At 47.7% G+C, this 25,109-nt stretch overlaps 1 protein-coding gene and 1 pseudogene across 1 annotated transcript in view; one reads left to right on the plus strand and one right to left on the minus strand.

Annotated features, from left to right (window-relative positions):
• LOC147725861 (uncharacterized) overlaps positions 1–25,109 on the minus strand; it is a 293,683-nt gene that overhangs the window by 67,582 nt on the left and 200,992 nt on the right. The gene's annotated exons all lie outside the window — the stretch shown is intronic.
• Positions 6,060–25,109, plus strand: part of LOC147725862 (uncharacterized) — a 40,990-nt pseudogene continuing 21,940 nt past the window's right edge.

The raw sequence follows: 25,109 nt of genomic DNA on the forward strand, positions 1-25,109 counted from the left end.
TCGTTGTCCCTGGTGTCTTTAGAGCCCCCCTCTGCAGATTCATACAGCCTCCGAGCCATTCCTTGTTTTCGGTGACTCGTTGAACCCGGGTTGCTTATCTTAATGGACTTTACTTTGGACGGCATCTGGCCGTTTTTCGAGAACTGGGATGGGTCCACCCATGGACCAATCAGGAGTGTTGAAACAGCCTTCTATCCAATGGGCCGTTTTCATACTTCTAGTCGCGTTGTTTTGTTTGCATGACATTAGAACAACGCTCGGCATGATCCTTGATAACGATCCTTTGACGTTTTCTTGCTTTCTTCTTTCTGCCGGTAACTGACTAGTCAAGCGTTGTGTTGTAGTCGGTTCTGTAAATTGGGGATATAGTCAAAGGGGAGACATGGTGCCCCACACATTCGCGCACACGATTACATTACAGTTGGCATTTTGCCGTTTCTCGGGAGCTGCTATTGGTAAATGCCGGGACCAATCAGATGTCCTAGTTCAGCCGCTTAACCAATGGGGTGTTCTTTCACACATAGAGCCCGGTTTCTCCCTTCGATGGTACCAGTTGTTTCGGCTTCGAAAGCGAGTGCTTTCTGTGTGCATCAGGCCGTTGGCACAGGGTGTCTCTTCTATGTTTTCCACATCTTGGGAGTTATATCTTTGGACTCAATACGGCAGGGATGCCATTTATGACGGCGTTTTCATGCTGTTTTAGGTGATATAGGATTGGTCAACGGAAGGACCAATAAGATCGTCTATATGGCCGTATCAACCAATAGGCACAGCGCACATGATATGCTGCCTTGACTTGTCAGATTTGGTATCTACGAGACAAGGAGCTTCGAATTTCCCTTACTTTGGCTGAGTTCCCGAGTTTGATAGTCTGAATAATTCATGAGAATAGGAAATAGCTTATATTTTTTGTCGTGCACTACACTACTGATGCGACTCTTATCCAACTAGCCTCCTCTAACCAATCACCAGCCACGGTTGGTGGTTTCCACTTTGGTCAGCCACTGGGCTATATAAGCGCAGTCTCCACCTGCCTCGGTACCTCCCCCTCGGCTCAGTTAAAGCCTGAGGTACCGACGGACAGGTGTGTTGAACTGCGCTCGTTTAAGAAGCTACTGAGCCCGCTGCAGCGACTTTGCTAGAGTAATGGCCTGTTTTCTTTGGAGTACTCTGCTGACCTGCTTTCCTGGGCTGGTTTTTCTGGCTTAGTTTTTATGTTGGGCAGCTCTTTTCTTGCTCCATCTCTTGCTCTACCAACAGCTATTGCATTTGGTGCTCCTACCTCTCTCTGTTTTAGAGAATGCTAGACAAGTGTCATCGGTCAGTCCTGACTGGCCCTTGGACCACATCCTCAGTCCACTGCTTTATGTTTAAAATGGGTAATTTGAGGGAGATTCATAACGAACATGGATTAATAAATCACTATTTGTTATTTGTAAAAGAATCATTTGAAAATGGGTATTTCGCTACCTTTTCTATCTCCTCAGAGCGGGGCCTCTTTTGACCTGAGCGAGCGCCAGGCGAGGTGAGGCCTTTCCCCATAATTTCTTTGGGTGAGTCTTTTTAACTATATTTGTCCCAAATGGGATTTAAGGCCAATATATGTGATGTTCAGTGTATACATTGCTGTTTTTCATAATTTGTGCATGTATGTCTCGTGTCTGTTCTTTCTATATTTTTATACAGGTGAGAATCCACTGACCTACTACGTGGTACACGGTAGGCATCCACATAGTTTGTGGTTTTTCCAACAAGTGATAGATAACTTGTATAGTATTTGTTGCAGTAGTATCTCATCTCATAGGTCCTGAAGAAAGCCTTTATAGGCTGAAACATGTCGACCAGATCCATCTGATTGATAGTAATATTTGTTTAAATACTATCCACATACTGTTGCTTTTAATATTACCTCTGTGATGACCTCCCTAATAAAGTACATTGCCTTGGCATCACACTAGGTAATTTTATCTCACTTCTTTTTCTTTCACACTTCTTTTTCACTGCAACCTCTCCGATTCAGCCATGTCATTTACACATATTTTCCGTCACTGGAGGATCTGTTTCTAGGTCTCCTCACAATATCATCAGGTGAGAGACCTAACAGATACCAGTTTCTGTACAAAAAATCCCAGATGACGATTTTCCGCCAAGTGGTGGGCTGATGGGAGTATTTTTGTCTTGTTCTCACACTCTACCTCCTTTTTGATCAGACACTTGTCCATACATGCTTCACCTTGGAATTGGCACACAATATTGAGCCCACTGTAGACCTCCAGTATCCCTTGTGTTTTTGTTATATATAAAAATAGCCTTTGCATTATAAGAAACACATTAGAATAGTAATCACGCAATGTACACTGTGCAAACTGGCACTGGGCAGTATTTACAGGGGATTATATACACATGACAGGGCCACATGGACTACTGTCAGAATCATCACTTAGTAGAAATATAACAGTAAGATTAATCATAGATGTAGAACACAACCAGTACTTGTAGCACAAATAGTACATGTGTAGCACAACCAGTGACTACTGGTGAAATACTGAACTGAGGTCTAGATCCTGCAACGTAAATCACACTATGCAATAATCATCACATTAGGCATAACACACATGATGCGCCAACCTCATAAACACTAAATCACATTAGGCATAGGTATCACCAGTATAGGCATACTACGTAGAAATCAGGGCCTCACACACTGAAATTGACCCCAGGCCAACTGGCCTCTCACAGGGAGTTCAAATGCCCAAGGACTTGAATGTCAGGGCTAGCTGCGCATGCAGCGGAGTAAAAGTGCACAAAAGATCAGGCCTAAACGTGGCAGCTGCCCACTAATAGCTGGGCAGCTGTGACAATGAGCATGGGCACCAGAGTGTCCCCTGAGCCCCTCTCTGGGACTCTAAACGAAATGCCCCCAAGTTGCAGCTACCTGCGCTCTCGCAGGGCAGCTGAGATCAACACCAAGAATACATGCACCAATGTGCCAGGAGAGCTCTCCTTTGGGACTCAAATCTAGCAGGGCCTAAACGTTGCAGCTGCCTGCTAATTGCAGTGCAGCTGTGCAGGCGAAAATGCAGGCACTCCCTGGAACAATGGCGCTGGGCTCGGGCCCTGCTCTGGGGCTCCCCCAATGAATGTAGCCCACTTGGCACCACTGTACCCTTGTGAAGCCCCACTCCAGGACTTCTCAACATAAATGCCCCAAAAGAAATGTTGCAGCTGCCCACTATCATGCGGGACAGCTGGAACCAACAAACAAGCACTGGCACCTCTAGGCCTCGGGAGAGCCCTCACTCACCGGCTCCTTCGACAGGGCTCCAATGCGGCGGGAATCCCATGCGACAATGCGCCTCGGACCCCCTCCGCCTTACTCCTTGGCAGCTAGTAGATGCTTACGTGCTTTCCTCCCCCTATGGGAGCCCCACCACAAGGGTAGTGCGCCCGGTCACCCTTATTGGGACCCGGGAACCCTGGAGGCAGTACACGGCTTCCTAGGAAGCGGAAGTCGAGCTCACCAGGCCCGCCCAGAGTCAGGCACTGGTTCCTGCCTGTCTTCCGGGTTGCATGGGCAGCGCGGCGGCTCTCAGGCAGGGGCGCAAACTGGCAGGGTGGGCTCCCACTCCGGTCATACAACTATAAGGTATAAGTACATGTGATTTAAGTGGCAAAAATGCAGGGTGGGCACCTGTGAATTAGCACAAATGCGGGGTGGGCACCCGCTTAGGACACCAAGAATGCAGGGTGGGCACCTGCGAGTCAGGACTGAATAAATGCGGGGTGGGCACCCACTTAAGACGCCAAGTATGCAGAGTGGGCACCTGCTCCCACACTGTGCAGGGGAATCCCCACACTGGGATTCCCATCAGAAGCTCGGGCATCCCAGTGCAGGAGGGCACACACTCTCTGCTTCTTCAGGGAAACAAAATACAGTGCACAGCCTGTCTCCCACCTGGCACAAACAGGGAGCAGGCAGGTCTTCCTTTCCAGAGGTGCTCAAGCAGAATTAGCAAGTCCTTGGGACTGGGGACGCCCAAGCAGAGTGCAGCCAGGCAGGCCAGCATAAAGGGAACCCCAATAAGCAGTAGCTGGGTCCCGCTGCGGTTCCTCCTGGCAGCGTCTCCTTCCGAATGAACAACAAGCACAACAGAACCCTTTCATGGGGTCACAGCCCCTTCATTTATACCACTTTTCCCCTTTGTGTCACAACACAGGGTTTAGGAATACCAGTTAGAACTGGTATAGGGGAGCTTTGGAGCACTTTGTTTTGCTCAGCTCCTCTGTGCTTTGTCAGTTGAGGGCTCAGGGATTAGACGCACCACAGTGGGGGGGAGCCAGCATTGTGGAGGGAAGGCACCGCCCTATTCAGGTCCCAGGTACAACTCCTCCCACCCATCTAGATGCAGATCGCCCTATTCACCACTGGGAAGCCTCATCCTGACTCCTGGGGCCAACCACACCATCCAGTACCTGTCAATCACAAGCCAGACATGCAATTCACATCAGGCAGGCAGACACACAGCACACAGAAATGCCAACCTCTAAAAGTGGCATTTCTCCACCAGTCACAATACATCTATGCACACCATTGCGCATACTAAACTCGCCCCTGCACTCCTCGCATACCAGGAATTACCAGGGACACACATTCCTATGGGAGGGCAGGCCAATATCACCGCACGCACTCAGAGTGTGCATGCACTTTACAATGGGCCACAGTGCTAAAATGCGCAGAGGCCAAAAACTACTAATATCAGGCCAGAGAAAAGGCAAAAAGTTTAGGGGTGAACCTGCCAAAAGGGCCAAGTCCAACATTGACCTTGCACCAACTTCAATGTTTCAGGCCTGTGGATCAAGAACCATGAGTAAGAAGGAAGTGGCACTCTACTGGAGGCGATGACTGATTTTGGACCTCATTTGGAGGATCTACCTTGAAGTATGTATTCATTCATTCTTTTTATATATCACTTCTCAACCTATGTCGGAAAACTCTAACAGAAGGAGTATCTGTAATCGATGTGAACTCCACACATACATAGCTATGCATTGATCGTTCAGGGTGCATCCTAGTGCCTCGTGAGTGCTGTAGGTGGAGTGCCAGGAGAGAGAGGCCCGATTGTGCTGTACCTGGAGCGCGGGATTTCTATTGCCCAGGAGGTGAGGAGCCGACACCTGCTGCTAGCGCTGGGCTGCTAAAGCGCTAGACTGGAAGAATTTGCTGCCTCCTGCTAGCGCTGTGCCAATTAGGCACTGACCTGAGAGAGAAAGGTGCTGTTGTGTGGCCCTTGGAGTTGGTGGGGCTGCCTAGCGCCGGTGGGATGCTAACCTTCAGGACCCCGCGGAGGTGAGGAGTGCTGGGGGCCTGCAGCGCGAGGCTGCGACGAGTGGGGGACCTATAGCGCTGCCCGAAGAAGATAAGCATCTGGGAGGACCACGGGAGCCTACCCCACGTGTGCGCTTGTGCCCTGGAGGGAGCCTACCCCTCATTGCTGCCACGAGAGAGGTGCCTGCCTGAAAACCCAGAGGGAACCTACCCCGCGTGTCATGCAAGATTCGTGAGCGGGAGCCTACCCCGCGTTATCGCCGCCTCTCAGCCTTATTAATATGGCGGGGGCCTACCCCGCGTCCTAGTGCCTCTACGTGGGTGCCCACCCCACAGATTGCCGACATCACCGCCGCGGCCGTGCCGCCAAGCGTACCTGGAGAGCGGGAGCCTACCCCGCACCGCAGAACTGCCCAGGATCACCGCCGCCAGCCCGGGAGTGCCGCTCGGGCTTCCCCGTGATGTCACGGGAGCCGCGCTGGTATTAGCACCGGCGAGAACGTTGCGAGGAAGTCCCGCCCTGCAGGAGCCGGAACCAGGTAGGCGACGGAAGCAAGTGGCGGCGCGGGGCCTCCCGTGGTGACAAGGGAGCCTCGTGTTGACGAAGGAGCCAGGCGGGAGCCTACCCCGTGCTGGCCCAGCAGCCCCAAAGAAGCCAGCAGCTTCGCAGAGGCTGCCTCGAAGTCCCGGGTGAAGCCGGGAGATGTGCCGTCTTCGGCGGGGCACTCGCAGCATGGAGGAGAGCCACGCGTGTTCCCCGCCACAGCGGGAAGGAGACCAAGGTGCCCCTGGTGAAGAGGGAGGCGGGCAGGGACTATTGAGGCACCTGGTCGGTGCCTTCCCTGCCCGCGAGGACTGCAAAAGGAGCCGGTGAGTGGGGGGGGTGTCGGAGCACAGGATCAGTGCCGGCCCCCGGGACCAGTGTTTTGTTTGCGGGGGCTCACCCCAAAGGGCAGGGGTGCCCATACCGGGGAGTGTGGTACCTAATGATGCCCATTGCACAAGAACATGCCCACAGGTCAGGCCTATTGCTTCCAGGCTAGATGTGTACTCGACTGCCTGTGATTATACCCAGTGGGCCCCTACTGCTACCTGTCTCATGTTTCATGCCAACTGAGAATGCTTTATGTTTTTCTATTACAACATTGACCCTGATGGATTTACCTTCCTTTTTTTCATTTACCCTGTAAATAATCCCATTGTAAATATTGCCCTGGTGCCAGTTGGCGCAGCATTGTGACTACTGTGATTTCAGTTGCAGGTTGGAGACAATACAAAAGTTATTCTTTTCCATCTGAATTGGTGTTGTGTCTCTTTTTGAGGTGTGCCTGTTGTATCGTCTGTGTCGTCTGGCCGTACTGCGTGGATGCTTCACACATGTCTTCAGGAGTTTGGCGGTGCTCAAGATACTGACTATTGTCACAGTGGGAGTCGGAGTAGATTCTGTGCAGCCTCTGCTGTGCACACCATGATTTTCACTGAGGTTCTGGACGTCGAAAGACACGCAGGTATTAGCCTATGGGCACCAGCACAGGAGAGCTTGGGCAAATCACTTTGTTGTGCCGTGAGACGCACTTTATGGCCATAGCACAGGAGGGCTTGTGGGGGGGGTAACAACCTTTACAATGCAGCCATTACATTGCACTACCTTTACAAAGCAGCCATTACAACACAACATCCTTTACATCGCATGTCATTACAACGCAGCTATTACATCGCATGTCACTACAACACATTTCATTACAACACATGTCACTACAACGCACACCATTACAATGCATACCATTACAACGCATAGTTTTTATCCTTACACTATCCAACAGTTACCCTACTATTGCACTCCCCGGAGTGGGAATAGTAATTTTTACTCCTACACTATCCAACACTTACCCTACTGTTGCACTCACTGGAGTGGGAATAGTAATTTTTACCCCTACACTATCCAACACTTACCCTACTGTTGCACTCACTGGAGTGGGAATAGTACATTTTACCCCTACACTGTCCAACACTTACCTTAAATGCAATGTAATGGTATGCATTGTAATGGTATGTGCTGTAATGGTATAATGCAATGTAATGGAATGTGTTGTAAGTCTAGTTTCTAAAAATGCGTCGTGATGGCATGTGATGTAAAATCATGAATTGTAATGGATGTTGTGAGGTAAAAACTGCATTGTAAAGGCATGCATTGTAAATGTTTGTGTTGTTATGTCATACATTCCTGGTGGACATATATTTGATCTGAAACACGCAAAGGAGTGCGTAGTCACAAGACTAATCTTAGTACAGGTGCAGGAGCACTCAATTACTGAGTAGTGACACGCACAAGGGCACGTTGTCAGGCACCATATTTTGATTCCAGCTCAGGAGCGCATTTAATTTCATTTGGATTAAGGTTGAAGCCACAAGCATTGCCACTTCCTTTTCATTGCGCAGGAGCGCCTACAGTTTCAATTCTGGTTTCCTTTTGGTGTGTGAGGACACACGTCACAGCCTACAGCAGTACCAAATCCCAGGTGACTATAGATGTTCCCCTGGACCGTTTTTTGCTAATTGTATACATGCCTGTGTAATTGTGATCCAGGAGGCAGCATTGATGAATATAATGGTTTGTCCTTACAGGCAGTAGTTCCTAGAGGAGTTCCCTCTTCTTCATTGGGCGTACCAAACCAGGTCTACACTAACCCTGGGCGAAGCGCTACGCTACGCTCGCGGAGTTTGCGAAGTTTGAGCAACTTCGCACTACGCGAGCTGCACGTAGCACAGTGCGAACACGCGTAGTGCAGCGTAGCGTAGTGCAGCGCTCATTTTTTGCTTGTTCACTGACCTGAACGTCATGTTCGCGACCGCGAGCAAGCAAAATGACATCCCGGCGAGATTCTCAACGCGGGGAGGTAAGGTTTCTCATTGTGAGTGGTTGCGCATGCTCGCGACCACTCTCAATGAGAAACTACCAGTTCGCGTTGAGAAAGCTGCCGCTCGAGTAATAATCTACTCAAGTAGCAGAAAACTACAGCTCGCACTGTGCAAGATGCCGTTTTCAATGATTGCACAGTGCCGGATGCTTGTCCGCACTGTGCAATCATTGAAAACGCATCTTGCACAGTGCGAACATGCTACTACGCAGCTCGCGTAGTGCTACGTGAAGTTCGCGTAGTGCGAAGTGCACTTCGCGTAGCTTCGCGTAGCGCTACTTCGCGAACTACGCCCACCCTTAGTCTACACACCAAAAGACAACACTCCACACATTAGCATCCTTTCCCCCAGCCAGCATATACACCCTGGTCAGATTATATTCTAGGACAAGGGAGAGGTGGGACACGGTGGAGGTGTCTCATGCCATCCTTGCGAGAACACTCTGCAAGCAGAAGTTAAGATTTGTGGGGTCCTGACAGAATCCGAAGCCCAAGTTGTATTTCTCACCCGGATGACATAAGTAATCCCGCTATCACCTTGTAGGACATAGCAGCTATGTTGACCTGCATACAGGCAGAGAACCAGAGTTTACAGCAAGAGGTAACAGCCTTACAAGGCGAACTGCCCTTAGTCAGAGAGCGGCTTGGGGTCAGACCCCTACTGTTAGGGTCAAACAGAAAGAAATACTACAGACTCCATTGTTTAACCCCGGTGGGTCCTTTCCATCCTCTCAGGGATATGCCCCTCCCTTACAGATGATAGCTCCTCACGCTTTTATGGAAATAGCTCTAAATACAGTATATTCCTCAATCAATGCTATCTTCACTTCATGGTGTGTGCCTTGGCCTTCCCGGATGATGCATCCAAGGTTGCTTTCATCCTTTCCTATCTGTGAGGGGCGCTGCCCAGTGGTTCATATCCTTGATCGAAAATGATGATCCCATGCTATACAATCATCCTGTATTTAAGGAAATCCTACGAAGAATGTTTGCCCATCACGCATTCGTACAAGCAGCTGACAATGAGCTGCTCAACCACAAACAGGGTAACACTGATCTGTTGGCTTACATCACCACCTTTAGCAGGTTAGTGATTGAAGCAAAATGGCCTGAATCAAAAAAGGTGTCCGTGTTTTACTGGGGGTTACTTGATGATATGAAGGATCTTATCTCCCAGATGTCAGATCCTCCGGAGGAGATAGGACCGTTCATTGACTTGGTAGTCAAGTCGAACTACAGGATGCAAGAACGGAAAACAGAGAAAACCAGGGTGGAGAGGATGTAGCCTTACGGCCAGAGTGGTCGACCTCGGACCTAAGGAACCGGGTTCGAGTCTCGGCAACGACGCTCAACATCCTGTGATTCTGGGCAAATCACTTAATCTCCCCTTGCCTAACAAAAAACAAAAAAAATGAATGGGTTCATCTGTAACTAAACTGGTGCTCATGTAAAGCTCTCCAATACCCGATGTCTTGGGTCTAGTTTGCGCTATATAAAACTCTAAAAAAATGAATTAAATAAAATTGATCCCAAGTTGCTCACATTCAGGAAAAAACTCAGAAATTAGGTCGCTAGAACACAGGATGCCCCCGAACCCAGGCGGAATCTATGGTCCTTTGTCCAAGGAAGAGAAAGAAAAAAGGCAAAGACAGAACCAATGTTTATACTGTGGCAAGAGTGGACACTTCGTCAAGGAATGCCCTGTGAAACCAATCAAACCAAGACTGAACAAACCTTATGCCCTTCCGATAGCCAGAGGAGATAGTGCGGGAAAACAACATGGGGTCAGTCTGTTCGTCTACTAAGACCCCGACCTTAGCCCTCTACAATAGCAACCAACATGTGGGTATAACAGTAACATTACAGTCACAATCAGGCCAGTCATGGCTAGGTACAGCTCTCACAGATTTGGGTGCTACTGGGAATTTTAATAGATACCTAATATATGGACGGCTTGGGAATACCTGTTGTTACCAAGGAGAAACCGGAAATGGTAAAGGAAGACAATGGCACCGATTTGACCTCTGGACTAATCCGTTACCAGACAGACACCATGACGATGACGTTTGGGAATGAACACGCAGAGACTATTACCTATGACGTCATTAATGCACCTCAGTTCAAACTCATTTTGGGCCTCCCATGGCTTGTAACCCACAACCCACACATTGATTGGGTGTCCAGGATTATGACTTTGGACCCATTCCACTGCAACCTCTCCTGCTATCCTCAGTAAGAAACCTCTGGTAGACCTGCAAGCCCACGCTCTTCTGCTGATTGGAATGGGTACGGTTACCCAGGGGGTTGTACTGTATGCTTATACGGATTTGTCATGGTGTTCGATGAACAGAGAGCCAACACACTGCCTCCCCATCGCTGTTTTGATTGCAGAATAGATCTAATCTTGGGATCCAAGCCACCATGCAGCTGTGTCTACTCTCTTACTGAGAAGGAAAACAACCACCTCTGCATCTATTTGAACAAATACCTAAACAACAGGTTTATTAGCCATTCCAAGTCACCTGTCTCTTCTTCCCTCTTTTTCCTGGCAAAGAAAGGGAGGGAACTAAGAATGTGTATCAATTACAGAGAAATAAACACTGTTAGACTTGGCACCATTGGCGTGGGTCTCCCTTCCATTTTTGGGGTTGCCTCAGGTGTTTTTGCTGGTATTAGATGCCTTGGGCACTAGGCCACTGCTATTCAGTGCCACAGTGCAGGTGCTCCCTGCTGTAAATTGATGTACTAATCAGTGGTTCCATGTTTGGCTATTTGGTTGGGATGAAGAATGCCCCTGCCACCTTTCAGAGCTTGGTCAACCAGGTGTTGGTTGGACTGGATGAGTTCAGTGCCGCCTACCTGGATGACATCGCAGTGTTCAGTGCCAGTGGGAGAAGCATCTGCGCCACCTCTGGGAAGTGTTGATGGCGCTGCTGAAAGCAGGCCTCACGATCAAGGCGAGTAAGTGCCAGATGGGGCAAGGTTCCATGGTGTATTTGGGACACCAAGTTGGGAGTGGCCAGGTGGCGCCCCTTCAACCCAAGATTGAAACCATCCTGGCTTGGGAGCCACCCAAACCCCAGACAGAGGTGAGAGCCTTCCTAGGTCTCAGAGGGTATTACAGGAGGTTTGTCAAGGGGTATGGCAACATTGTTGCTCCCTTGATAGAGCTGACTTCCAAGAAGCAGCCCAAGAAGGTGATCTGGACTGACACCTGTCAGAAAGCTTTTGAGGCCCTGAAAGTTGCCATGTGAACGTCGCCCGTGCTCCTGGCACCCAACTTCTCAAGAGAGTTTATCATTCAAACAGACGCTTCAGAGCATGGTGTGGGGGGGTGTTCTGTCACAGATGAATGAGGAGGGCCTAGATCAACCTGTAGCCTTTATTAGTAGAAGGTTACTTCCACGGGAACAGAGGTGGAGTGCTATTGAGCGTGAGGCATTTGCTGTGGTCTGGGCACTGAAGAAGCTGAGACCATACCTGTTTGGGACTCACTTCCAGGTTCAGACAGACCACAGGCCCCTCAGATGGTTGATGCAGATGAGGGGTGAGAATACAAAGTTGCTGAGGTGGTCCATTTCCCTACAGGGTATGGACTTTACGGTGGAACATCCCCCTGCTACAGAACACGCCAATACTGATGGTCTGTCCAGATTTTTCCACCTAAGTGAAGAGAACTCCCAGGAGTCAGGGTAGTTCTCCCCACTTTTCAGCTGGAGGGGACACGTGTTAGACCTGGCACCATTGGCATGGATCTCCCTTCCATTTTTGTGGTTGCCTCATGTGTTTTTGCTGGTATTAGATGCTTTGGGCACTGTGCCACTGCTATTCAGTGCCACAGTGCAGGTGCTATCTACTGTAAATTGATGTACTAATCAGTGGTTCCATGTTTGGCTATTTGGTTTACCTGTCAGACCCTAGTCTAGTGCACTGAGTGTGCCAGGGCGTGTAATCCAAATGCTGCTGGTGGGCCTGCAGCGCTGGTTGTGCCACCCACAGAAGCAGCCTTGCAAAATGTGTCTAAGGTCTGCCATTGCAGAGCCTGCGCGCAGTCTGGTACTGTCATGCTGACTGGGCAAGTGCACCCACTTGCCAGTCCCTAAACCTTCCCTTTTCTTCAAATCAGTCACTCCTATGGTAGGTCCAAGGGCAGGGTGCATTTTAAGTATAAGGTAGGACAAGCCCCGGTGTGTGTGGCATGTCCTAATAGTGGATTACAGCCATTTTTGTTTTTCACTATTGCAAGGCTACCTGTTCTCCATAGGCCAGAAAGGGCTGTTAGAGTTATTACATTTTATAATCCTAACTGTCTCAGAGAACATGGTAGAAATTCGAGTTTAGTATGCCTGAACTCAGAATAATAAAATACATCTTTTAGTGACGTTTATTTTAATATTCTGAGTTTGCAAATACCACTTTTAGAAAGTAGGTATTTGCTTGTCTAACCATTCAAACCTGCCTCTGCTAGGTTGTGTATTCCTATGTCTGGTTTTGTGAGTGACAAGGCTGGGGAATTCCAGGAGACAGGCTGAGTCACCCAGTGGTGAATAGAGAGATCTGCATATAGATGGGAGGGAGGAGTTCACCTGAACCTTGAATAGGGCTGTACCTGCCTTCCACAATGCTGGCTCCACCCCCTGGGGAGCGGCTGATGTCTCTGCACACTGAAAGAAGAGGAGTCCTGTAAACAAAGTGCTCCAGGACTGTACTTGCCTTCCACAATGCTGGCTCCACCTCATGTGGGGCATCTGAATTATGTGCCTGCCCTGCACTGTGAAAGGAAAGGAGAGGTCTGGTAAACAGAGTGCTTCACAACTGGTTTGGACTGGGCAAAGGCCCCTCTCCCCTCAGAGAACAAAGGATTTCTGGGTATAAATATTGGGACCCTGATCCCATGAAATTAGATCACTTTGGACTACAAGAAGAAACCTTTACTGAGGAGAGGAACCTGAAGAAACTGAGGAGAGACTATTCCCAAGCTGAAGTGCTGCTTGGGGGATTGGCCTGTAGTGGTTGCCTTACTTCTAAAGGAAGGAGAGAGGAACTTTGTGTTCTTTGCTTTCAACTTGTGAAGGATCTCCAAGGGCTTGGAAAAGAGTTTGCCTCCTGCTGAAGTCTCAGGGACAACAGACTTCACCACCCAGCTCCCCAGAGTACTTGTGGATGTGCCTGCTGCTATTTTGGGCCTTCTGAGGAACTGCGTGTCGCAAGGAGCTGGAAGCGCGACTCAACGAGAAGAAGCATGTCGCCGTCGCTGTGCCTGCCATGGCTACTCCGGAGAAAGGAGGGTGTCGCCGCTGGAACTGTCGTACTGCGCCGTATCGGAGAGAAGCGTGCCGCAACGAAGAGGAAGCGTGTCGCCGTCGCTGCTGCTGCCGTCGCAACTCCGAAGAAGGAGGGTTTCGCTGCTGTGGTTGTCGCACTGCACCACATCAGGAGAAGAATCTCGCAACGAGGTCGGAGCGTGTCACCGTCGCTGTGCTTGCCGTCGCAACTCCGAAGCCGGAGGGTGTTGCCGCTGGAACTGTCGCATTGCAGAGCATCGACCAAGAGCACCTCGCATCCCCGAGAAGCGCGCCGCCGTCGGAGCTGCTGCCGTTGCATCTTGGATGTCGCCGCTGAAGACGTCGCATCGAGCGGAAGCTTCACGCATCGTGGGAGAAGAGCGTCGCCTCTGGAGCTGTTGTCGTCGCATCGTGAGGGTGTCGCCGCTGCAGTCCACGCATTGAACCGAGAACTTCTCGCATCCCCGAGAAGCGTGCCGCATCTGGAAGATCTTCACATCTTTATTTCTTTGCACCTGACTTTGCCGCATTTCCCATCGCTGCGACATTGCTTGTCGTGGAATCGCAACGCAACTTAAGGTACATTGACGCAGAGTGTCGCATCTAAGAACTGAACTGAACTAAGCTTAAATCTACCATCTTAAAGTAATCATAGTGTGTATTTTTGTCGTTTATGGTCTTGTGGTAACTCTATATAAAGTATACTTATTTTTTATATAAAACCTGTGTGGTGTCCATTTGTAGTGTTGTCAGTGGGTTACTGTATGTGGTCACAACTGCTTAGCTTACAACGCCTCTCAAATAAGCCTTGACAGCTCACGCCACGCAACCTAGAGGGTGAGCAGGGGTTATTTTAAGTGTGTAATCCCCTTGTCCTGACTAGAGGAGAGGGTCCCTACTTGTCACAAGTACCTACCTGAGCCAACTAGAGACCCCCAAATCTAACAAACACCATTACCACTAAAAATCAATATCCCTTGCCCCTGATATCCAACCTTTTTTGATCAGGTAAAGGACGCAGCAGTCTATACCAAACTGGATCTACGTGGGACCTACCATCTTGTCAGAGACCGGGAGGGAGACGAGTGGAAGACTGCGTTCCAAACAAAATCTGGTCTGTTCAAGTACCAGATCATGCCTTTCAACCTCTGCAGTGCTCCTGCTGCCTTTCAATATTTCATCAACGAAGTATTAAGGGAATACATCAATCAATGCTGCATTGTCTACATAAACGATATTCTGATATATTCAAAAAATTTACCAAAACATATCAGACATGTTCGTACCATCCTCCAGCAGCTACAACAACATGGTCTGCACGTCAAGCTAGAGAAGAGCATGTTCCACACTACTGAGGAAGAGTTCCTGGGCCACATCCTGACCCCTACAGGGGTAGAAATAGACAAGAAAAAGTTTGAATCCGTATTGCAATGGCCATCCCCTTGTTCTCAGAAATAAGTCCAGCGATTCCAGGGGTTTGCAAACTACTATCGATGCTTTATCTCAAGGTTTTCGGATATCATCACTCCCATCACTCATTTGCTACGCAAAGGCGTGAAGTTCGTATGGGATCCCGGAGCCGAAAAGTCCTTTCTGGAGCTGAAAATCAGATTCACTAGCGCTTCCATTGTGATACACCCCAACCCCGAACAGCTGTTCATTGTGGACGTTGACGCATTTCAAAATGCCCTGGGAGGTGTGTTATCACAAGGAGACACCCCTGTTACATCCCGTGGCCTACTATTCCTGGAAATTACAGCCAGCAGAACACAACTACACAATTTCTGACCGAGAAGTCTTTGCCATTAAAGCAGCATTTTAGGAATGGCGTCATTACTCAAAGGACGTCCAGCACCCAGTAATCATCTTCATAGACCATCGGAACCTGCAATTCCTCTGCTCAGCCAGGTCCCTTACTTCCAGGCAGCTAGGATGGACTCTGTTCTTCAACGAATATGACTTTGTGATCACGTATTGACCTGGAACCGTAAATGTCAAAGCAGATGCCCTATCCAGAATAGAAGAAACCAAAGAAGAGATAGCCAAAGCAGAACCCGTGTCCATCCTTCCTGAACGCTGTTTTCAAGGTATAGTCCTTTCATCCTTCTTTCTATCCCTGCTACATGATGACAATGAACAAAAAGATCGAGGGTCCCCCTACTCGGAGGGGAACAATCCAGTGCACAACAAGTGGACCGAGGTCTTATTCCATAAATAGATGAATCAAAAGTCTATATGAATCATTTCAACGTTTAATCTGCATGTTGTGAATGTTCTCATATATTCATGTCCAAAATTAGAACAGAAACCAAAAACGTGTCACTGCACAGTTTTAAATCAACCATAGTAATCCTCAAAAAGATCCCGATGCATTTCGGGCCAGAGCCCTTTGTCAAGGGATTACTCTACAATGAAAAATAAACATAACCAGAATCAATCTACTGTCTGAAACAAAATATCTACAATCGAACTGAATCATGCATTAAACGAAGATTAAGTGCCTAAAAAGCGGTGACGAAAACTAGATGAGTGTGAAAAATACAAAAATCGACCAGGTGATCTGAGGAATCCCATGGTGAAAACGAGAACGTGCCGTTAGATGGAAGATGAGAGGAAACGCTGTGAGCACAGATACCTACAAAGGGTGCTAAACCGAAGATGCGTGTTTAAGTGGAAAATATATAGCGGACGCTTCAAGGAGCACAAGAGAAATCTCCCAAAAGGTACTTACTCGGAGAGGTTTACAAGGTGCCTCGCGGCGTGCCTATGGGACAGTGGTACAGATGGTGTGTGTTCTCGTGTTAGTATAGCAGATGGAAATAAACATAAACGAGGGGTAGGGAACCAGAGCTGGTGAACACAAAGAAAGGACCATGCGGAAATGTCTAAAGGGTGAGAAAGTTTAAGAAACAGATCGCCATTTTGCAGTGTAGGAAAGGCAGTAAGAAAGAGTGAAAAGAGCGAAAAAAGAACTGCATATATAAGCAATAACAGTGATATAAAATATCTATAAGTAACAAAGGAATTCGATGCGGTCATTCAGCCCGTTGGGCGCCATCGTGGAGAGAAAACGGATCCAGAAGTTTTCTCGCTTAAGCAAAGTGTTCTTATTGTTGTGGGTAGCTTGAACTTGTTCCAAAACCTGGAATTTAAGTTGGGCAACAGTGTGTCTGAATTCAGTGAAATGAGAAGCTACAGTAGATTTGAGATTGTTTGTGCGGATGTTGCTTTTATGTTCTAAAATCCTAGTGCGGATTTTTCTTTCGGTGTGACCAACATAACATTTGCCGCACGGACACTTCAAAAGGTAAATGACATTTTTAGAGTTGCATGTAGCATTCACTTTAAGTTTGATGGAATGTCCTTTCATGGGGTGACAGATAACGTTGCCAGTGATGCAGTTGTTGCAATTTGAGCAGTTGTAACAGGGTTTCAGTCCTTTGTACACCTTCTGAGTATCTTCCTGACTTGGTTTACATAAGATTTTTTTTAGGTTTCTGCCATGCGAGCACCCACTCAATTTGAATGAACAAAAAGAACCAGAGGAATGGATTGGAGACCTCAAAGGGATTACATAGCGAGATGGGTTATTGCAATAAGGAAACAGCTACTTCCTTCCCTTGGTAGAACATCAGCAATAAGCCCTGTATAAGTGTCATGACCACCTCTTGTCTATTCACCCTGGATACCACAAATCCATGGACCTTTTAAATAGACGCTTCTGGTGGCCATCCATGGATACCGGCGCACACGCGTACATAGCCAGTTGTTCCATCTGTGCCCAAGGAAAGACCCTGTCCAGATCCACTGTGGGTTTATTAAACCCTATTCCAGGACCCCAAATCCATGGCACACCGTATCAATGGATTTCATCGCCAAACTGCCCAGGACCAGGACGGGATGTATCACCATTCTCACCATTGTGGAGCATCTAAGCAAAATGGTGCACTTTGTACCGCTAAGTAAACTACCGTCCACTATCAAACTGGCTGTGATCTTTATTTTTATTGCCTCCAAGCATCCACGAGCAGAGCCCTGGGAAGAACCACAGACCAGTCATCTGCCCATAGTCCAGGAGTACCACACCCTACTACACGATCTGTGGAAGCAAGCCCAATTCGAGCTGGCCAAATCTAAAGAAACATACAAACAAAACACAGATAAACACAGGCAGGCAGGAACAGACTATAAAACTGAAAATAAGGTATGGGTATGCTATTGCTAAGGTCATCAACCGGGTGTCCATTAGACTAGCCTTGCCACCACACATGAAGATACACCCTGTGTTCCATGTGTCCCTCTTGAGGTGAGCTCATCCCAAGGGCCAAGCAGCTTCTCACCCACCTCCTGTACTCAGGAAAGATCCTGTGAGCCTTGTCCCAAGTAAGTCACACCCCTCACACGGTTTGTGCCTTCCACACTCACCACCCCTTTAAGCCTTGTCCTGCCACCCATGTTTAGGGGGAGGAGTTCTGTCTCGGGAGGTGGTTCTTGTCATGGTTCCAGTCCATGTGGCTGTGGTGTGCATGGTCCGCTTCCTTGCGGAAGTTGCATGAGGGAAATCTGCAGAGTTATTGGTTAGCAGTATAGCTTCCACTGAACAGGAAGTAGTCCTGGAAGTCACTGTAATTGCGCTTCTAGGTGAGACCACATAAGAACCAATGGTGCTCAACCCTGTTTTGCTTCGGGTACTGACTATCGTCCCAGCGGGAGTTGGAGTTGATTCTGCGGAGCCTCTGCTCTGCACACTGTGCTGTTCGCCAAGGTTTTGAATATTGAAAGACACGCAGGAACGCCTATGCACAGCACTTCGTTGTGGTACGAGCAGGAGTGCGTTGCCACGAGACAAGCATCATAGCCATAAGTGCAGGAGCGCTTAGGATATTTCTGAGTTTCGGCACGTGCTTTAGTGCGGTGCCATAAGGCACATCTCATTGCCTTAGCACAGGAGCGCGTAAGACAATGCAGTGTTGCGGCAAGCACAGGAGCACATTGCCGTGAGACACACTATGGCCATAGCACAAGAGCACTTGGGGGCATATATTTGATCTGCAACATGCACAGGAGTGTGTGATCACAAGACTAATCTTGCTACAGGAGCAGGAGCACTCGTACAATTACTGAGCAGTGACATGCACAAGGGTGCATTAACAATCACCATATTTTGATACCTGTGCAGCGGTACATATTATTTCCTTTGGATTAAGGCGGCAGCCACAAGCATTGCCACTTCCTTTTCATATGTGCAGGAGCGCCTACAGTTTCAGTTCCATGTTCCTTTTGGTGTGTGAGGACACAAGTCACAGCCTACCGCAGTACCACATCCCAGGGGACAATAGATGTTCCCCTGGACTGTGTTTGGTAATTGTATAAATACCTGTGTGATTGTGATCCAGGTGCCAGTATTGATGTACCTTATGGTTTGTCCTTACAGGCAGTAGTTCCTAGAGGGGTTCCCTCATCTTCATTAGGCATACCCAACCGGGTCTACACACCACAGGGCAACACTCCACACATTAGTATCCCTTCCCCAGGCCCCCATCTACACCCTGGTCAGATTATATTCTAGGACAAGAGAGAGGTGGGAGAAAGTGGAGGTTGTTCATACCATCTCTCAGAGAACACTCACAAAGAATAATGTAAGACTTGTGGGGTCCTGACCGAAACACCTGATACAAGGGTAAGTGTCCCACATCGTTTGTACAAAATAAATATCCAAATGGAGGTGGTCATACCCAGGAAGGTAAGAGGTCTCTTTTGGGAGAATTTGACATACGGTTATGATATTCTTTTGCCGAAAAAGATTGGCCACCTGATTTCATAATGGATTGCCCAATGGGGAAGAAGTTATTTTATCTGCTTTCCCTGACCTTTTACCTGAGTCTGTCAAAAATTCATATGGGCAGGAATGGGCGTTAGCTTTAGCTCTTGTACTTTACCACAAATCACGTTTGGTGGGATGATGAGTCACCTCATCACGAAATCCCATTAAAATCAATTCCTCAACCTCAGAGACAATACTAAATAAAGCATGAAGCAAGCAAACAAATCAGGGAGATCTTATATCAACTTGAATTCCAGGGTGTGATAGAAATTTGCACCTCACCTATGAATAATCCCTTGTTTCTTGTAATGAAAACTGATCATTCATATTTTCTAGTCGTAGATAATAGACATTTGAACGCATCCACACGCACATTTGCAGTGAACGACGCACATAGTGCCGCTCTAATGAATAGCATTGTGAAGAAAAAATACAAAACAATACTAGACGTCTCAAATGGATTTTTCTGCCAAAGTATAGCACCTGGGAGCAGATATTTGATAGCATTCTCGGCACTAGGCTCTTAAGGCTAATTTTGATGATTACCACAAGGGTATAAGAACAGCCCCGGACTGTTTTCAGCTAGGGTAATAGAGTCACTTAAGATTTTTGATGAGGAGGCATTGTCCTAGATGGCATCTATCTGATGGAGGAGGAATTAATGGAGCACTTGTCTTGGGTGCACCACATAATTCTTGGATTCGCCCACCCTGAATATTAATTTTATTTAAAAAAATCAAAAATGGCCCATGCCAGTGGCCAATTTTGAGGGTACAAATTTTCAAGAGAAGGCACAATACTGAGAGCACAGTGTTTAGAAAATAGTGCACTGCTCCAACCTCCGATGACTCTGAAAAGACTATAATCCATTCTAGGATTTTTAAATGTTGGCACAAAGAATCAAGTGAGGGATTAGATGACATCACAGGACACATAAACAGAATATCCCTTGTTGAGGAACATAACAGAGAACAGTCACAGTATGCCTGCGAGGGAGAAAAAAGCAATAAGGCAAGACAAGCTTTACAAAGAGGGCAATGGGAACTAAGGAGATTAGCATTCGGTGCACATGTATGCCCATATGCGAGAAAGGGAACGTTTGGCATAGCAGGAAAGATGACACTGAGGAAAGATCTTGCATGTGTACTCCCTGTGTGTCCAGGCAATGATTTGACACCCAGTGAAATAGTAACCCAAAATCAAAATGGTTGATGTAATGCTGTCCCTTTTACTGACAACTTCGCATTTTGGACAGAAGGATTGACATTACTGATGACACCATGGCCGTGAGAGGCTTCCTTTGAACTCCCTGCCATGGCAAATACAGAAAAGAGAATTGCGAAGGGGATCCTTACTGGGATTATCCCATTATGCAAGAAAGTTTCAGAGTTTGGCAGAGATGTGCTTGTAAGGATGACTCTTGTCACCCTACTGGCCAAAGGACTGTAGTGCTGAAACAATTGCCACTGATCTTTGAAGTCCAGGGCGCTTCAGTATATACCATGGCCCCAGATTGACAAAGGAAATCTTTAAAAACAGTTCCCACCGCTCATTCAAAGAGTTGGGAAATGGATATCAGCTTTAGAAAAACATACCCCTGGGATTACTCTTGCAATAGGGGACATTAAAAGCTTACTAAGTTCCCATATAGGAGATGAGACAGGCACACTGTTTGCAAAGGCAGGAGAAAAGGATGTGGCATTGACCATCCCAAAATGTGATGGGGCACCCTTTAACAGAGTAAGGGGAATTGTTTGGAGACAATTGAGAAAAATGTATCATGACAGGCCATACAATGGGTCTCTTATGACAGACAAGGCAGCCAAATGAGGATCCGGCAGAATGAAGGAAAATGGACTCACAAAGTAGGGAAGAGTTGGGACGCGACTGCACAGAATGCAACACTGTTTTATGACATTGTGAAAATGGGTCAACAAGCAAAATTGCAAAGATAATATAGTGGCCTTAGATACCACACCATGGACAGAGATACAGGCACACATAATACATTTCTGTAAGAAGAGAAAGGAAAAGGTAAAAAGTGTGAAAGACAAAATAGAGTAAGCAGCAGTCAAATTGGTCGAGCAGAAGTTGACCAAGAAAACAGAGGAAGGAATTGCTGCTGCCACCACTCGGCTAGCTGCAGTGTCCCTGGGCAAGCACCCTCTGGGCACCATGATGCAACTAAGCCAGTATGCCCAGAGAAGCAAAAACAGAAATAATGGAAGAGGAGGGAGTGGAAGGTTTTGGGGAAATAGAGTAAACACATTTCAAAGTGACCAGATATGACACTATTGCAAGATGCCAGGACATTTAATTAGGGGTCCTAGGATCAGAAGCAAGATGAACTTAACAACCAGACACGGCCGACATATGACGAACGAATGGCACCACCTGGCGGTATTGCGGCACAGCCTGCCATGAGTCCCGAGGTGCACTACTTCCCGCAGCCCCAAATGCAATTGTCAGCTCAACCACAGACACAGCTCCAGCAGTTACAGAAACCCGTGCCTCAAATCCAGTATAAGCCACAGCAGACAGTGCAGCCCACCTTGCAGCACTAGAACTCACAAGGAAGGGTCATTGTCAGGGGAGGGAACCCATTCCAGCCAAATTACGTGGGAGAATATGCCCAATTAAGGTGCCCACGGAGTAGTCTCACGTGTCCAGTCGTATCGATAACCCACAGGCTAGACTAGGAACCCACTGTGATGGTAGTCGTAAATGACAAGAAGTATAGATTTCTCATCAACACTGGGGCCACATGGTCCTCTATCCATGAGAGAGGACTCCCACTGTCACATTCATCAATGGACACAAAAGAGTTCTCCACGGCTGTGATGAGGGATCATTTGAGTATCTTGTGGAGATGGCAATGGGGGGAGGTATGTTGACGGCTGTTTCTTATTCTACCCAAATGCCCCAGGTAACTTGCTAGGACATGATCTCATGGCAAAATTAAACATGACTGTTCCCTTTGGAGAGGATGGATCTATCATATGTTCAACGCCAGAAGTATCTCGTACACGCATCATGACTATGTTCACACACCTTTTAGGCTGTGACCTGGTTAAAGCTAGACCCACAGACATTTTAGCCGTCACTGGAGCTGTGTACACTATCATAGCAGACACACCAGAATTGACAAGGAAATTAGTTGAATTAACTACAAACTTCCTATTCCAAAGACAGGGCCCCTATTCTGAAGAATTAGACAAAGACTTCATTCTGGAAATAGAGGCTTTGGAAGTGTCCCCTACTGATTGGACACTGATGGCAGGTAACCACAGTGATGCGATGTGGGCATTTGTCATCTTTCATGATTCCAACATGCAGGTAGGAGACATATCAGATGGCCAGTTGTTTTTGATGATCCCAGAAGAACAGAAATTGTTTTTTCCAAGACAGTATACCCCTACGCACTTCACTGGAGACAAGGCCAGCGTTACCAAGACATTTCTCAATCCCTTTCAAAGACAATTACCTTGCGCAGGTACTCTCGAATTTGTGGCTAAAAGGCCCCCATGATGTAGACCATTTAGAATAACCATGAAGGAAGGAGCAATACTGCCTAGAGTGAGACAATACCCTGTATCCAAAGAAGCTGAGGAGGGCATTGTATCTGCTATACAATAACTGAAGGAGAAGGGAGTCATACACCCAGGAGTATCCACCTGCAACACCCCAATTTACCCCATCAAGAAGACCAAGGGCAACTAGTGGCATAATATTTAAGGCATGTGCCCCCATAATGACATACTGATACCAGAATTGCCTGGAGTGCCCGCCCCTTCTATCATCCTTACCACTGTACCCCAAGATGCTAAATACTTTGTAGTCATAGACATAAAGAATTTATTTTTTAGCATTTCCCTGCACCCAGATAGTCACTATTTGACCGCATTTTCCTATTGTGGTTCACAGTAACTCCATTCTCGATTACCTCAAGTGTACTGCAAGTCCGCTAACGCCTTTAATAGGACTATCAAGAAAGACCTCACTAATTTTCAATGTGATAGTACAGTGGAGCAAAGACTCTGTGTCCCTGCTGAACACACTGAATCAACGATGATACAAGGTGGACCGGGACAAATTGCAGTACTGTCAGGAAGAAGTCTAATATTTGGGACAATTGCTGTGAGTCTCTGGCCGCCGAGTTAGGAACGAAAGAGCAGCCTCCATCCGACAGATGAGAGCCTGAGAGAGTGAAAGGAATGCAGATCTTCGAGGGCTTATGTAATTAAGTCAGACAATGGGTTTTTGATAAAAGTACTTTAATATCCCCACTGCTTGAATCTATCAAACAGGCTAACACACTGAAAGACAGGATAACATGGATTAAAGAGATGAAAGAAACATTTAGCAAGTTAAAAACAGAGATAACAAATGTACCGGTCTTCCCGACGACCCACAGCGCCGGGACACCTCTCCGGAGGTAGCTGTGCGCTTTACAAATGCTGGTATTTCATTTAGTTACATCTTCCTTCACATAATCCCAGAGACAACATGTCCCTCCAAATATGTCAGGATGGGTTTGTATCCAAACTACATGAGAAGGTTACACTGTATATACACACTTGTGTGGTGTGCCAGCAGTATTCACCAAGTGCAACCATCAAGGTAATAGCTTCCAGAATTCCCCTACCATAAGGTCCACAATACCCTGACCACAGGGACCGTTTAAGGAACTGCACATTGACTACATTGATATGATTGACATATTTAGTAATTCTCGCCACCTCATAGATATAGCCTGCCCATTCTCAAGGTGGATCGAACCAGGACCTTGTGTCCACTGTCATGCCAGGTCGGGTGCTAATTTTCTGATCTGCGAAGTAATATCCCCGTGAGGCATTTCTGAAGGGATCAGATCCAACACCGCTTTTGGCCGCCATAAGTGTGGCACGGTATGCTCAGACGTGAGTCCCTTGCTCACTTTGCCACTGGATTCAAGCAAGCCGGGCTGAAGACGGCTGGAATGCCAGAAACCGGTCCTCGAAAGCTTGTTTTCGGTCCAGGGAAGACATGGCTTGGCAGTTCGGGCTGGACTGTTCCCATGAGACACAGGGTCAGACTGATTTGCATATAGCCATGTCTGAACTGGGGTGGCAGAGTGGGCTAAAGAACAGTGATGGATTAAACCCAGATCTTTTGACTGGGTGTGAGTGTTTAATTGATTCAGATGCTCTGTCCATCACCACCCCCCTTTTGTACCGCTTTTGACCGCCATAACTGTGGCTGGGTATGCTCAGACGTGAGTCCCTTGCTCACTTTGCCACTGGATTCAAGCAAGCCGGGCTGAAGACGGCTGGAATGCCAGAAACCGGTCCTCGGAAGCTTGTTTCCGGTCCAGGGAAGACATGGCTTGTCAGTTCGGGCTGGACTGTTCCCATGAGGCACAGGGTCAGACTGATTTGCATATAGCCATGTCTGAACTAGGGTGGCCCGAGTGGGCTAAAGACCGGTGATGGATTAAACCCAGATCTTTTGACTGGGTGTGAGTGTTTAATTGATTCAGATGCTCTGTCCATCACCACCCCCCTTTTGTACCGCTCTTGGCCGCCATAAGTGTGGCAGGGTATGCTCAGACGTGAGTCCCTTGCTCACTTTGCCACTGGATTCAAGCAAGCCGGGCTGAAGACGGCTGGAATGCCAGAAACCGGTCCTCGGAAGCTTGTTTCCGGTCCAGGGAAGACATGGCTTGGCAGTTCGGGCTGGACTGTTCCAATGAGGCACAGGGTCAGACTGATTTGCAT

This window comes from Lissotriton vulgaris, chromosome 3_1 (genome assembly GCF_964263255.1).
Source record: "Lissotriton vulgaris chromosome 3_1, aLisVul1.2, whole genome shotgun sequence".
In the NCBI taxonomy this organism is placed as follows: domain Eukaryota; kingdom Metazoa; phylum Chordata; class Amphibia; order Caudata; family Salamandridae; genus Lissotriton; species Lissotriton vulgaris.